Source organism: Cryptomeria japonica, chromosome 10 (assembly GCF_030272615.1).
Source record: "Cryptomeria japonica chromosome 10, Sugi_1.0, whole genome shotgun sequence".
In the NCBI taxonomy this organism is placed as follows: domain Eukaryota; kingdom Viridiplantae; phylum Streptophyta; class Pinopsida; order Cupressales; family Cupressaceae; genus Cryptomeria; species Cryptomeria japonica.
The window spans coordinates 753822478-753838464 of record NC_081414.1 but is presented as its reverse complement, the minus strand read 5'-3'; positions in this window follow the sequence as shown (position 1 = coordinate 753838464).

The window sequence follows — 15987 nt, the reverse complement described above, 5'->3', positions numbered from 1 at the left end:
AAAGGTGGTGGGGTGATCCACCCCTTTCCTATTTAGAGTAGGCTTCCCACCTTAAGGACTTTTTCTTGAATAGGATTGGTTGTTGGGTTGTGGATTATATTCAGAATAACAAGGAGATTAATCTTGTGGATTTAGATCCATCTCTCACCCCTTTGCAAAATTACCTCTCTCTTATACACATCATAGACATCCCTAAGGAGAGTGCTTTAGTATGGAATAGGTGGTCTAAGGGTGCCTTCTTTGTCTCCAATTCTTTCAATTTATAGTTAAAAGTGTTGTCTCCAAGACCTTTTGGGGCCCTTGTTTGGAACTCCCATCTAATTTTGAAGATCAATATTTTCTTTTGGCTCCTTATGCAGAATAATTTTTACCATTGACAATCTTTGAGAGGGGTATGGCCATTCCCAATAGATGCTTTCTTTCTAAAGAGGATGTCAAAGACTCATCTCATCTCTTGATGAAATGTAACTATGTGAATGATATTTGGTCCCATTTTCTTAATCTCTATTCTTTAGATTGGATCTTATCTTCTACTTTGGTGGATTGTTGGTTCTAATGGATTTCTCCTTCCTCTAATCCCTCTCTACAACTATAATGGTTTCTTATTCTCCCCCATATTTCTTGGCGATTTTGCAAAGAGAGAAATAACAAAGTCTTTAGGAATTCAGAATGCCCGGCCCATCTCCTAGCCGTTAGAATCCAAATTTGAAGTAGTCACTAGTGAGAAGGGACCTCAAGGAGATTAGTCCAAACCAGTCAGCAAGAGTAAACATAATGGAAACACACAGATGTGATGGAGGCATTGCAGAATAGATAATTTTATTGCATGAAATTTGATTACATCCAACTGGTAACAACATTCTAGAACACAAACCTGGTAGAATAAGTCACCCCGAGACCTTGAATCAAAAGATCTATCTTCTAGGCACAGTCTATCTCTAATTGATTCTAACTTATCTTCTTTTTATTATAATTGATTACATTCTAAAGCATGATTATATATATATCGATCCAAAGGATCCATTCGGCCAAAAAGGGATCAAAACCCAAAGAACAAGACCTAACCTGCAAAATGAACAAGGTCGGCCTCCGCCAAGAGATTCCTTCAAAAAATCCAAAGGATGAAATGTAGAAGTTTGACCACATGCCAAGAAACATCAAGATCAACATCCAAGGCTCCACAAGCTTTGGAGTGGGTTTCGATAGATCACCAGAATAGGTCTCAGGCAACTAGTAACAACAAATTGTCATGGAAACCGGTAGTGATATCTTGTCAGAAAGTGATCCAAATGAGATGTGGTTTGAATGCAAGAAAGATGATCAAGTCTTCAAGTATAATCCAACTCCATAGGATCTGGTGAGCCAAAAATGGGACATAGAAAGGAATATAGAAACTGCAAACAGAAAACAAAACATAAAAAAAAATGTTTATGGTTGATGCAAGATTGTTGTGAATCGGGGATGCTCCTGCATTATACATTCGGGGTTAATGAAAAAGTGAGCCTCTCACTTTTCTAGGGTCAAAGGGAAACCAAGGTAGTCTACCTCTGCCTGAGAAATACAAGATGAATCTTTGACTGGTCTTCTCTTCCACTTCACAAGATATTCTTTGTATTGTTTGTTTCGAGTACTATGCCCAATCCTACTATCCAAAATGTCTCCAATCTGATCTAGTTCCTTTTGGGGCAATTATTTCTCAAGGTCTGCAACACTATCCTCACTGAGTTCTGGTTCATGGTACTCATGAATATCTTCAATATTGAATATAGGTGAAATGCTTAGACTATCTGGTAGCTCCACTTCATATGCTTTTCCAGAACTGAAGTTTCTCAAAATCTTACAACATCCAAACTTCTTCATCTAAAACTTATTATAAGTTCCAACCGAGAATCTCTCTTTTATCAAGTATACCATCACTTCATTGTCAACTTCAAATTCTTTATGTCTCTTCTTCTCATCTTCCTTCTCCTTATGTTTTCTATTCATGTCTTCCAAATGATGTTTAACCTGAATTTGAAATGCTACCATATGATCTGTAAAATATTCTACTTCTGAACTCTTCTGGTCTTCACTACTAATGTCTCTCAATTCTGCTATTCCTCTAGGATGTACTCCGGTAACAATCTCAAAAGGTATTTTTATGGTACTTGTATTCATTGAATTGTTATAAGCAAACTTTACTTGTGCAAGGATCAAATCCCAACTTCTAGTTTTATCTCCCACTAAACATCTCAACAAGTTTCCCAAACTCCGGTTAACTACTTATGCCTATCCATTAGTCTATGGATGAAAAGTAGAACTGAACTTCAAATCTATCTTCATCTTCTTCCAAAGTGTTCTCCAAAAACTATGGTCTTAGATAATCCATGCAATCTCACCACTTCCTTGAAAAATAGGTCTACTACATGCAATGCATCTGATGTTTTCTTACAAGGTATGAAATGAGTCATCTTTAAAAATATATCCTCTACCACAAATATAGAATCATTCCCTCTCAGCATCTTAGGCAATCCAAGTACAAAATCCATGCTTATATCCTCCCAAGGTCTTACCGGTACTGTCAAAGGTTTATACAATCCCACATTATGACTACTACCTTTTGCAACTTGGAAAACTCTACAACTTTGTACACATCTCTTAACATCCTTATGAATCTGGGGCCAAAAGTATTGCTCACTCACCAATGCAACTATTATATCAATGCCAAAATGTCCAGCTAAACCTTCACTATGCTTCTCCTTTGTCAGGTTTTCTCTCATGGAACTCTTAGGTATGCCTAACTGAACTCCCTTGAATAACATCCTATCCTGAATGAAATAATCCAACCATTTTCTTCTATCAACCATAACCGATTCTCTACATGCTTTCCAAGGTTCTGCAAAATCTGGGTCTTCATCATACAAGGTCTTCAAATCTTCAAAACCTAATACTGTCACTCTCATCTATGCCAACAAATTCCTTCTCCTACTCAATGCATCAGAAACTTTGTTAGATTTCCCACTCCTATGCTTCAACACAAAGGTGTAACTCTAAAAGAATTCTACCAATCTCATATGTCTTTGATTCAACTTACTTTGATTGTTCAAATACTACAAAGCTTGATGATCTGTATACAACACAAACTCCTTAGGTAAAAAGTAATGTCTCCATTTCTTCAAGGCTTTAATTATGGCATAAAATTCCTGATCATACACTAAATATCTCTTCTAGGCATCATTCAATTTCTCACTGAAATATGCTACTACTCTCCCTTCTTGACTCAAAACTGCTCCTATTTATGTTCCACTTGCATCACAATCCACCTGAAATACCTTATTGAAATCTGGTAAAGCCAACACATGCTTCTCAGTCACTTTCTGCTTCAACAATTCAAAACTTTTGTTTTCTCCGTTGGTCCAATTGAATTCCTTCTGTTCCCCTCTCATGGTCTCATTCATAGGGTTACAAAGTAAACTAAAATTTCTGATAAACTTTTGGTAAAAACTAGCCAATCCATGAAATGACCTTACCTCTCTAATGTTTTCCGATGTAGGCCACTCAACAATGGCTTTCACTTTCTCAGGGTCCATCTTCAAACCATCCTCAGATATCACAAATCCCAAATAGACTAAGTCATCCTTCATGAAAGTGCACTTCTTGATATTGATCAACAACTTCTCTTCTCTCAACCTCTGCAAAACTCATCTTAACTGCAACAAATGCTCCTCTTTTCTCTTACTGAAAATTAGAATGTCATCCAAATACACAATAACAAACTTACCCAAGAATTTCTTGAATACCTCATTCAACAGCCTCATGAAATTTCTTTGTGCATTAGTCAATCCAAAAGGCATCACAAACCATTCATATAGTCCTTCATTTGTCTTAAATGTTGTCTTCCACTCATTACCTTCTCTGATCTTGATTTGATGATATCCACTCTTCAAATCTATCTTTGTAAAGTAATTTGATCCACTCAAATAGTCCATTATGTCATCCATCCTAGGCAAAGGAAACTGGTATTTCGTTGTGTCTTGATTATTTCTATTGAATTGATACACATCCTCCATTCTCCGTTCTTCTTAGGTTCTAATATTGTTGTTACTACACAAGGGCTCAGACTTTCCTTGATCAAACCTTTCTTCAATAACTCATGCACTTGTCTATTTAGTTCTTCATTCTTTGCTAGTGTCAACTGATGTGTAGCTTTGTTAGGAAAACTAGCTCTAGGAACCAAGTCCATGAAATAAATAATACTTCTAACAAGTGGCAATCCATCAGGTACATTATCTGAAATGATGTCTTCATATTCTGTCAACAAATCTCTTTTCTCTGTCGGGTGTTTGTCGGTAATTGATACTCATTGGATTCATTTTGTTGTCATTCATGGAAACAAGATTTGATGGGAGTCATATACCGTCATTAGGAGGAATTTACTGGAAGACACCGCCATTGGAGTATTCAGGGTTACACCAGCACCGACACCAACACTAGCACCGACATCAAGTACTTTAGGGAAGTCGACATCAAGGAAGATTTATTTAGAAAATCATTTTGTAATTATTGTCGAGGCCAACATTGTATATCTTTTGTAATGTATGGTAAGCCGACATAAGGCATATTATTTGTAAGGGTATATAGGTCAAGTTATTTAGGTCATTATGAAATTATGATATGAGCAAAGAAATGTTATGCATAGAACTTATGAATAAGGATTATGGAATGTGAAGATCATTTATATGTGAATGTTGTATCATGCAATGATCTATAAATATTTTGTAATACAATCTTGGAGGGAAGGTGATACCGGTAGTAGTGTTCAGGGTATATGAAGCGGTATAGAGCAGAGCTAGAACTGAAAACTTTATTTGGCATAGTAGATGCATTTTGTGAGTTCATTTTCATTGTTTTACTTCAATAGAAGCTTGTAGTCAGTTAGACTCCTTAGTGATGAGCAGTGTGCTCTAGGCAATGTGCCTTCCTATATGTGCAAACCCCCATCATATGTAATATCCTTTCATATGGCCAGTGAACTAATATTGTGGGTTACAAATCCCACCATGGTTTTTCCTCTTTGAGGTTTTCCACATACAAATTTTGTTATGGTGTTCATTTATGTGGATGGTTCATTTGCTTCAAGTTATATGTTTATTTGTTTACCGGGTTATATGTGTTTGGTATAAAAGCATAAAATCTTATTTCATCGATAGAATATTGATTCACACCCCCCCCCCCCTCTTAGTGTTCTTGGATCCCAATAATTGGTATCAGAGCTTGGTACCTCAGAGGAAGTTTAATAGCTTGAGCAAGATCTTGAAACCAGAATCTTTTGGCATGGCTATGGAGAAGCAAATTGAGATGGCTCTTGAGGATTATGATGTTGAAAGGATGAAGAACTTGAAAATGCAAGATGAACTAAATTTTTCAAATGAATTCATTCTTGTCCTGCAAGAAAGGTTATCATCAGCTCAAGCTAGAAGGGAGGAACTTTTGCAAAAAAAAGATGATGATAATGCTCTCAAGGAACAATGTCAGAAATTGAGTCAAGCAAACATGCTCATGCAAAATGAAATGCAAGACCTAACTATAAGGATGTCTAAGGATATTGAGGACAAAATGAAGAAAGAAGAAAATCCTTCTGCATCTCTGAAGAACAAATCTGAGGAATGTGACAAATTGGCTCATGAGAATGATATGTTGAAAACTAGTTTGGTGCAATCCTAAAATAATGAACAAGAACTTGAAAGACAAGTAATATCTCTATGAGATGATCTGACTACTGCAAGTGAGTACAAATAAAATTTTCATATCAGCATTGCACAATTGGATGACTTGTTGAAAGGACAAAGGTATAGTGATAATTCTAGAGGACTTGGATTTGTACAAGGTAAAAGATCTGGCACTACAGATCAGACAACTGGTGTGAAGAACTCATTAGAATAGAGGAAACTGGTAAGGAAATCTAATGCTTATAAATTCAACGGTAGATGCTTTGCTTATAATAAATTTGGGCATATGGCTAAACAATGTAGAAATAGAGAAAATCAAAACTACAATTTTGTTCCCGGTCAATGCACAAATTGCAAGAAGTATGGTCATAAGACAAAAGGCTGCAGAATGAATGTTAAATGTCATGCATGTGGAAATTTTGGATATTCTGCTAATCATTGTAGGTCAAGGAATGACACCGGATATGTCAAAGCAATTTAGAAGAACAATATTACATGTTATGCATGCAACAAAATAGGTCATATTGCTAAGTACTACAAAAGAAAGACTCAACCGGTTAGCAATGATAAAGATAATGAGAAAGGAAAGAAGAAGGTAGATGAAATACAACAAGATCACACCAAGAGATGGGTCAGAAAATATGAATGACCAAGTGAAGATGGATCTACACTAGTAACTCCATCGGTAGAATAGGGCATTCCTCCACCTGTAACTGAGGCATAAGCCTTAGGGGTTGGAAAACTTACCGCAAAATCTTGCATATTACCCAAGAGGAGATCTAAGGAGATCTGGAGAGTTGTGTTCATCATTGATGAAGGTTCACCCAGCACAAGACTGTGAAACTGACATTTGGTAGGGTAGTTTGCGAAGCATTTATGACAGTGAAATATTAGGGTTTTATTCACGGATAAAAAGGGTAAGTGGATTCATTTTCACTCACCGAGCATTCAAGCATTCAGAGCAAAGAAAAGACAAATTTCAAGTGAATTAAGAGTGTGCAAAAGCATTGTGAAATAATTTTGAGCAGTTATTTGAGAAGCACTCAATCTTCCACCGGTGTTCACTTTTAGGTATTTTTTAAAATGGCATCTAGATCTTTAGCTCCTACTTTCATTGCAAATCCAACCATTGTCAAAGTCAAGGATAAGCTGAGGCCCGTATTCAAGGAGGTTCCCCAGATTGCTAAGAAAGAAGACTCTGCAGGAGCATTTTCTACGGTTCCTGATGACGTGATGTATGTTGAAGATGTGAGGGCATACATTCACTACACCCTGGAGGATCTAGGCATAGAGGAAATCAAAATCATGTACCAATCTGTGATATTGGGCAACTCTGGAACCATCAAGTCAGAATACAAAGCAATTGAGGATCTAGGGTTAACCGGTACTCTGTACATACCGGAATTAAAAGATGATATCATCAGATACGTTCCGAGTAGGGTTTACAATGAATTCATATGGTTGGATTAGCCTTACATGATCACCAAGGAGGCTATTCAAGTAGTCACTGACTTGCCCAAAGTTGGACAAGAACCTGGCAAGAAAATTTCCAACACTGAGGTTGAGAAACTCACCGGTGCAACTCTTGATAGCAGATCAATAAGGATCAGCACAATCATCGATACTGATGTAAAATTTGCAAGCATGATAATAGGTTATAAGGTAACTCAATCTAACCAATTGAATTTTGTTTCTATTTCTTGCATTCATGTTGCATATCAAATGCTGAGGAATGATGCAAAATATGATTTATGTGAATGGTTGAGGAGTGAGTTGATGTTGAACCTTGGAAAGATCAAGGGAGTTAAGAAAGGAACTTTTATATATGGAAATCTTATGTATGTCTGATGCTTTACTTCATGAATGAGCTACCTAGTCTAGGGAAGAAGCGTTGGGCTCATGACATACCAATAGGTATGCAAATCAAGGAATAAATCACCGATCTTGGTACTAGTAGAGATAAGAAACTTTGGGGTTACTTTAAAACATTGTAGGAAAACATGAGGCAGAGGGAGAGGTTATCAAAGAACATTGTGGAAAAGTACTCCACTGATATCTATTTCATGGTGAAGACTGATGAAACCCTCATGGAAGTAATTGAACCAAGGACCATCTAGGTTACCAAGCTTGGATATGAGGTGGATGATAACATTCTGGACCTCTATGGAAAAATGCTGCTAGATGCCCCATTGGATGACAAAACAGAGCATTTTGGCATGACAGAAGAGAAGGCCTTTGAAGTCAACAAGAAGAGAAGGGAGAAGAAAATAGAAAAGATGTGTACATTTGTGCAAAATGTCATTCACGGGAATAGATACTGAAATGGGTTCTAGATCTAAACCGGCAGGAGAACTGACAGTAGCTAGTACTCTAGAAGTGAGGAATCCTAAATCTTACATTTCTACCATCACTTCTAATTCTGACCCTGAGGACAATGAACCTCTAGCTTTCAGAAGGGTAGAGAGAATGAAAGTAGATTAGCTACCAGTAGACCAGAAGAAGGTGGATCCAAGGAGGAGACTTGTCAGAAAGGCAACTAAACCTACTGCACCCCCACCTTTAGCAAGAAATCCTATACAAAAGAGAAAACTAGTTACATCTACTCTGACAACCCCAAGCAAAAAGAAGAAGAGTGATGATACCGAGTCCGGTAAGGCCAAAATGACCTGTGCTGAGTTAATTGATGAAATTACAAAAAATTGTATTTTGAAAAATGTATCTATGTATTATGAGAGTTTAGAAGAAAATGAGCAGAATAAGATAGAAGAGGAAATTTTGTTACATATAGATATTTATAAGAAAGCCTTAGTAGAAATTTTGAAGGAAATACCTCTATCACTGTACAATAAACTAGATGCTAGAAGACTTGATTCAGTCAAGAGGGATAGGGAGATCAAAGAGGTATAACTTTTAACTTTATGTGGTGCTATTAGTAATGATGAAATGAAGAGATGTATTGATATTTCTAATAGGACATTTTTTAGTAGTAAACCCCAACAGATAAGCCTAATGATGGGCAAAGTTAATGAGGAGATAAATGAGACTAGTGAGGGTTGGACAAAATTCTTCCAGAAGAATCCAAACTTTCTTACATCTCATGAAGAGTTTGTTAAGGCAACAACATCCACCATTCTAGATAAATCAAAAGGGAAAGGTATTTTGGGAAGTTCAACTCCAATTTTGAGTATACTAGTAGTAACTATAGATATACTGACTCAATCGGCAGTAAAGGAGAGTGTACAATCTGTACCGGTATAAACTATTTTTGAGCAAGGCAATGTACAAAATACTATGAATATTATGGATACTACTCCACTGGTAGTAATTGACATTGCACCAAGTGGTGAAGCCACCGGTGCTGAAGAAGATAAGATAAAGGGAATTGAGTCTACACCGACAGTTCATATTGATTCCTTGACAAAGGTTTTGGCAATTAGCACTTCTCAAGTTGAGAAGAAATCAATCACTGAGATGAGTCCAACTGAGTTAATGGTGATGGCTACTCATAAACTATTAAAGGAGGGATCTGGGGATAAGGGAATTATAGATCAATCAGTTATAGTGTTGCCTAAATTAATCCTTGATTGTCAAATTGAGAATGAAGCAATCCATTCCGAAAAGCTTAAAACACTAACAAAGCATATATCTAACAATTTTCAATCACCGCATCAGATAGTAAACTGACAGGCATTAGAAATATTTACTGTGGCTAAGAGAGACGCCTTTGACCAGATCATTGAAACAGAGAAAAATAAAATTGAAGCCAAACTCATTCTTATTGAGAATTGTTTGAAATAGTGTATAAATATCTGCAGGGTCTGTTGTAACATAGAAATTCTTACAACAAATGTAGATAGTAGATTAAAGCAGTTATATGATAAGATAGCTAACATTGCAAATTCTTTTGATGGATTAACCTTGCTGACAACATCTGTTGATGGACAAATTTGGTCCTTGGAGAACCAATTTTTTTCTTTTGAGAAGGAGAGAGATAAAATCATGCGAAGAGCAAGGAGTCTTAGAGGATTGGTGAGTCCTAGATTGGATTCACTGGGTGTACATAAAAGAGAGTGTATGGACATGATTGCTAGACCCACACCAGTAGAAGTCAAAGAGAAGGAAACACTTGCCCACTTACTAAATGGACTAGCATCCATATCTAACACCTTCAAACCGACTGGGATACATACCTACAACTATTGGATAAGGCTTACCCAAAAATTTTGAAGTTAGTCAAGCTCCAGTAAAATTAACAATATTTATTCATTCATTTGTTCTGAATTCTTTCAATTCTTTCACCGGTCTTTGGCATTGATGCCAAAGGGGGAGTGTATATATGTGAAAAATATCAGAAAAATATCAGACAAGAACATATGGGAAGAACATCATAATATCAAAAGGAGTGTATTGCTCAGGGGGAGCATATTTCAGCTAAACTGGCAGGGAATCCATTTTTCACATGAGTGTTTCCATCAATGCCAAAGGGGGAGATTGTTGGCAATTGACACTCATTGGATTAATTTTGTTGTCCTTAATGGCAACAAGATTTGATGGGAGTCATATACCGACATTAGGAGGCATTTACTGGCAAACACCAGTATTGGAGTATCCAGGGTTACACCGGCACTAACATCAAGTACTTCAGGGAAGCCGACATCAAGGAAGATTTATTTAGAAAATCATTTTGTAATTATTGTCGAGGCCTACATTGTATATCTTTTGTAATATATTGTAAGCTGACATAAAGCATATTGTTTGTAAGGGTATATAGGTTACGTTGTTTAGGTCATTATGAAATTATGATATGAGAAAAGAAGTGTTATACATAGATCTTGTGAATAAGGATTATGGAATGCAAAGATCATTTGTATGTGAATGTTATATCATGCAATGATCTATAAATATTTTGTAAGACATTGTTGGAGGGAAGGTGATACCAGTAGTAGTGTTCAAGGTATATGAATCGGTACAAAGCAGAGCTAGAACTAGAACTCTATTTGGCATAGCAGATGCATTTTGTGAGTTCATTTTCATTGTTTTACTTCAGTAGAAGCTTGTAGTCAATGAGACTCCTTAGCGATGAGCAGTGTTCTCTAGGCAGTGTGCCTTCCTTCATGTGCAGGCCCCCATTATATGTAATATCCTTTCATATGGTCAGTAAACTGATATTGTGGGTCACAAATCCCACTATGGTTTTTCTTCTTTGAGGTTTTCCATGTACAAATTTTGTGTGTTATGGTGTTCATTTATGTGGATGGTTCATTTGCTTCAAGCTATATGTTTATTTTTTTACAGGTTTATATGTGTTTGGTATAGAAGCATAAAATCTTATTTCACCGATAGAACACTGATTCACCCCCCCACCTCTCAGTGTTCTTCGAGCCCAACAATGTTCTCCTTCCAGTTCCCATTTCTCAATCTTCTTAGGAATCAAGGAAAAACACACATTCTCATGTCTTAGTCCATCCATGAATTTCCTTCCATCTACTAAACTGATTCTAGTATTTATACAGACTTCATTCTTCAAAGGTTCCTCCAAAGGTAACAAGGTTTACTTCATCTCATTGGCCATAATATTGTATGTATTCTTCCACCCATCATGTATTGTGTGTCTATAAAACTACCAAGTTCTTCCCAACAAAAGATGACAAATATCCATAGGCATAATATCACACAAAACTTCATCATGATAATTCCTAATTTTCAATTTTACCAAACACTGTTCACTTACTAACAACTTATGATCATCATGAATCCATGCTACCTGATAAGGCTTAGGGTGTTTCAATCTCTCCAATTTCAAATTATTCACCATCTCTTCTGAAACAAGGTTATTTGAACTACCACTATCAATCGGAACTTTACAACACTTATCAGATATCTTACATCTGGTCTTGAACAGGTTCTTCCTCTGCAAGGGTTCTTCATCTCCTCCGGTATGACACAAAGCTCTCCTCATCATCAACAGTTCTCCATTTCTGGTTTATTATCTGGTCTGGTGGGGTTTTCTTCCACCACTGCTACCCTTCTGGTATCCTATGTCTTCTTACATTCAAATGCATGGTGCCCTTCTCCTCCACATTTAAATTAGTTTCCTCTAAATGTTCTCTTGTCTTGTCTTCCCAAGTTCTCATTCTGGTAACCATCCAGTTCTCTCCTCTGATAGAAATTTCTATCATCCTTCCAGTATGAATTACCTTCTTTTCTCACTTCCTTGCCCTTGTTCTGATCTATACTGGTTCCTCTTCCTCTGGTATATCCTCTTCCTCCTTAAAATATTCCTACAGTAAACTTTCCACCTCTACCTCTCTATCTCTGCTCATGTCTTTTGTTCAATTTATCTTCAGCCTTTAGTGCATACTGGTTAGCCTCTTCAACACTCTCCAATTTGATCATACTAAGTTCATCTTGTATAGACATCTGCAATCCATTCAAATGTCTTGAAATTTGTTCAACTTCATCATCAACATGTTCGAATCTGGCGTTCAACTTATAAAATGCTTCGATGTTCTCCTTCACACTAGATTCCTTTTGTCTCAGATTCGGCAACTTCCGGAACAAATCCACTTGATAATTCATCGGTACAAACTTTGATTTTAACTTAGCAATCATTCCATCCCATGTCTTAATATTTTCTTTACCTCTTCTCTATCTATCAACTTGCAAGTTCTCCCACCAAAGAGATGCATGACCTTTTAAGTGGGTATTGGCATATTTCACCTTCCTCTCTTCTGCGATATTTTCAAAATTGAAATACTTCTCCATCTTTGAGATCCAATCCATCAATTCATTTGAATCTAACTTCCCATTCTATTCTGATGGGGTAAAATGAGGTTTAGTGTTCGCCATACTCAAAACCCTTAAAAACCTTTCTCCATCTAGATCAAATACTGGTAGGTTCACTTGTTCTATTGGGGTTTCTTCTCCTTCATCTTAACTTACATCCTCAATATGGTGGCCTCTTCTCTGGTTTTACTCTACGGCTTCTCGCCTAGCTTCTATTCCTTACAACATCTCCATCACATCAGGGTATGCATTCCAACATGCTCCACCATTCCTAGTTCCTCTTTGCACCATTGATACATGCTAGTCCTCTACAATTGTAGGTCAGATCTGCAATCCTCCACCCTACAACAAAATTTAGGACACACAACCTTCAAAACTAAACTTTGCTCTGATACCACTTGAAGTAGTCACTGATGAGGAGGGACCTCAAGGAGATCAATCCAAACCGGTCAGCAAGAGTAATCACAATAGAAACACACAGATATGATAGAGGCAATACAGAATAGATAATTTTCTGCATGAAATTTTGTTACATCCAACCAGTAACAACCGAGTTACAACATACCGATACACATGCCTGGTAGAAGGTCACACTGGGACCTTAAATTGAAATATCTATCTTCTAGGCACATTCTATCTCTGATTTATTCTAACTGATCTTCAACTCATTCTAATTGATTACAAATATATATATATATATATATATATATATATATATATATATATATATATATATCGATCTAAAGGATCTAGTCAGCCCAAATCGGATCAAAACCCAAAGAACAAGACCTAACATGCAAAATGAACAAGATCGGCCTCTGCCAAGAGATTCCTCCAAAAAATCCAAAGGATGAAACGTAGAAGGTCGGCCACATGCCAAGAAACATCGAGATCAATGTCCAAGGCTCCACAAACTTCGGAATGGGTTCTAGTAGATCACCAGAATAGGTCTCAGGCAACCGGTAACAAAGGAACAATTGGTAACAAGAAACTATCATGGAAGCCGGTAGCGACATCTTGTTGGAAATTGATCCAAATGAGATGTGGTTTGAAAGAAAGAAAGATGATCAAGTCTTCAAATAGAATCCAACTCCATAGGATCCGGTGAGCCAAAACCATAACATAGAAAGGAATAATGAAACTTGAAACTGAAAAAAAAAAAAGAAAACAAAATATTTTTCGTTGATGCAAGATTGATGTGAACTGGGGATGCTCCTGCATCAAGAATGTTATTAAGGAAAAATTCTTGGTGGCTTGTCTAGATAAAAGTTTCGTTTCCAAACTCTCTATTTCCCATTTGGAACAATAGGTGGCTTGAAATTGGGGTCTTTGTAGGTATATCATTGTCCCTCTTTAGGGGTTCAAATAGAGTAGGGAGGGGATGGTGTGGTCCCCCATTCCCCTAGATGGATTAAAATTAATATTGACGTGGCAAATAATGGAAACCTTGGGCCCACTAGTTGTGGGGCAGTGGCTCATGATCACAATGGTAGGTTTGTCTCAACAGTGGCACTCCCTTTCAGAACCTAGACAAACCATTATGATGAGGCTATGGCAGCTTACATTGGGGTAAAGCTTTCTTTAAGTGAAAACAATAGAAAAATATGGCTAGAAAGTGATTCCCTCAATGTTGTTAATTGTCTATGAGGTATGTGAATCCCTACTTGGACTATAAAGACATTAATTATTGATACCTTAGGAATACTAATGTCTATGGATAATTTCATCATCTCTCATGCATTTTGAGAAGGAAATAAAGTGTTTGATGGCCTAGCCAATATTGGAGTTAGTATAAATAGTATTCAATGTTGGGGGTCCCAAGATATCATCCTAGTTGAAATTAAAAATCTAATTTATAATGATTATAGATAGTGTTGATTTGGGGGATATCCTTTTGATTACTATGACGTACATCTCACATATGTAGAAACTTGGGTTGGTTTGTCTTTATCATTATAATTTTGGAAAAGGCAACCTGCTTGTTTTCTAGCTAATTCTAGAATCTTTGTTCTTATTGTATGTTGTTTACTAGGGTCCACCAGCTTGCGGTTGGGTATTTATAGATAGATTTATAGGCCCATAATGGGTGGCAACATAAAAATATTGCAGCCCACTTCATATGAAAAATGGAGGAATAAGGTAGAGGTTTGGGATGAAGTTTCAAGGGGAGGAATTATGCCCTGTATAAAAAAACTTCATGGCTACAACCCTAGGGATACTCAGCTCTTCATCAAATGCTCAAATAATGGTACCCTACATATGTTTAGAGGTGAATTCCTGGTGGATGAGAGCCTCATTGATGAGGTTATAGGGATTCTAATGGAAGGAATAAAATTTTATAGAGATAGGAAAGCTACAAAGGAATTCCTTGAAATTTTTTTCTAGAGGAACGAGAGGGCTAAAATCTCTCATACTAATAATGGAGGATATAATCGTGAGGACCTAAAATCCCTATGGGCAGATGTTGGTGAAGTTATTATGAGGTACGTTACTCTCAATAGACACTAAAAATAATTTTTGCCTATCATTTCAACATTCTCAACCATTTAAGGCATGATATGTGCATTTCAATTTCGTTTTATTTTCTTTTGTTTCTATGCAATAGTGTTAATTCCCACCTCAAAAAATAGATCGCCCTTGTTCTTCAATAGGATTTAATTCTCCCGATTGTTGAACATGCAAAATCCCTTGAGATCAAGCCTCACCCCTTGGCCTCTAGAAATAAAAATATCCATTGCACCTGTAGTACCCCTGCCCTAATCAGATTTTAATCTTGGAGATTGCAGGTATAGTACTGCATGGGTGTGAGGTTCGTCTTCACCTGGATTCACAGGTTTGAGTGCTCCTCATTAACCCTTAGAAAATTAGATTAGATGATTGGGAGACCCTCATGTGACCCTAGTCATGCTCAAGTGAGCATCGTTAGTCGTTTGTCAATATTCCTTTGATTGGGTATGCAGGTCGTCTGTGTGTTTGTCTTTCTTGGATTGTGGGTTTTGTGTGTGTGGTTAAATTTAATAATTAATGTTTTTTATTTTATTTGATTATGTTGTGTTATGCATTAAAAATTAAGGGACTAAATTAATTAGGTTCCCTTTATGCAATTAAATGGTTAATTTTAATGGATGAATTTACTTAGTTATGCTTTTTGAAAGGAAAGATTTAAATTAATTTGAAATAGAATTAATTTAATCTCTTTACCTTTTTAAAAATAGAAAGGTTGATTTTTAAGAAAATCAATTTAATTAGAAAAGTGAGTTTAAAATATGTCGGATATAGTTTTTTTTTTTAAATTAAAAAAGATGAATTTGGGATATTATTTTAATTAAAATATATATATATTACCCTCATATTATTTTGAAATAAAAATGTTTAGTGTTAATTGGGAAAAATTAGAAATTACATGAGGGAGAGAAAAGCATTTTTTACTTTTCTAATTTGAAAAAGAATTTCTTTTTTTTTATTAAATATCATAATTATTGGAAAATATTTG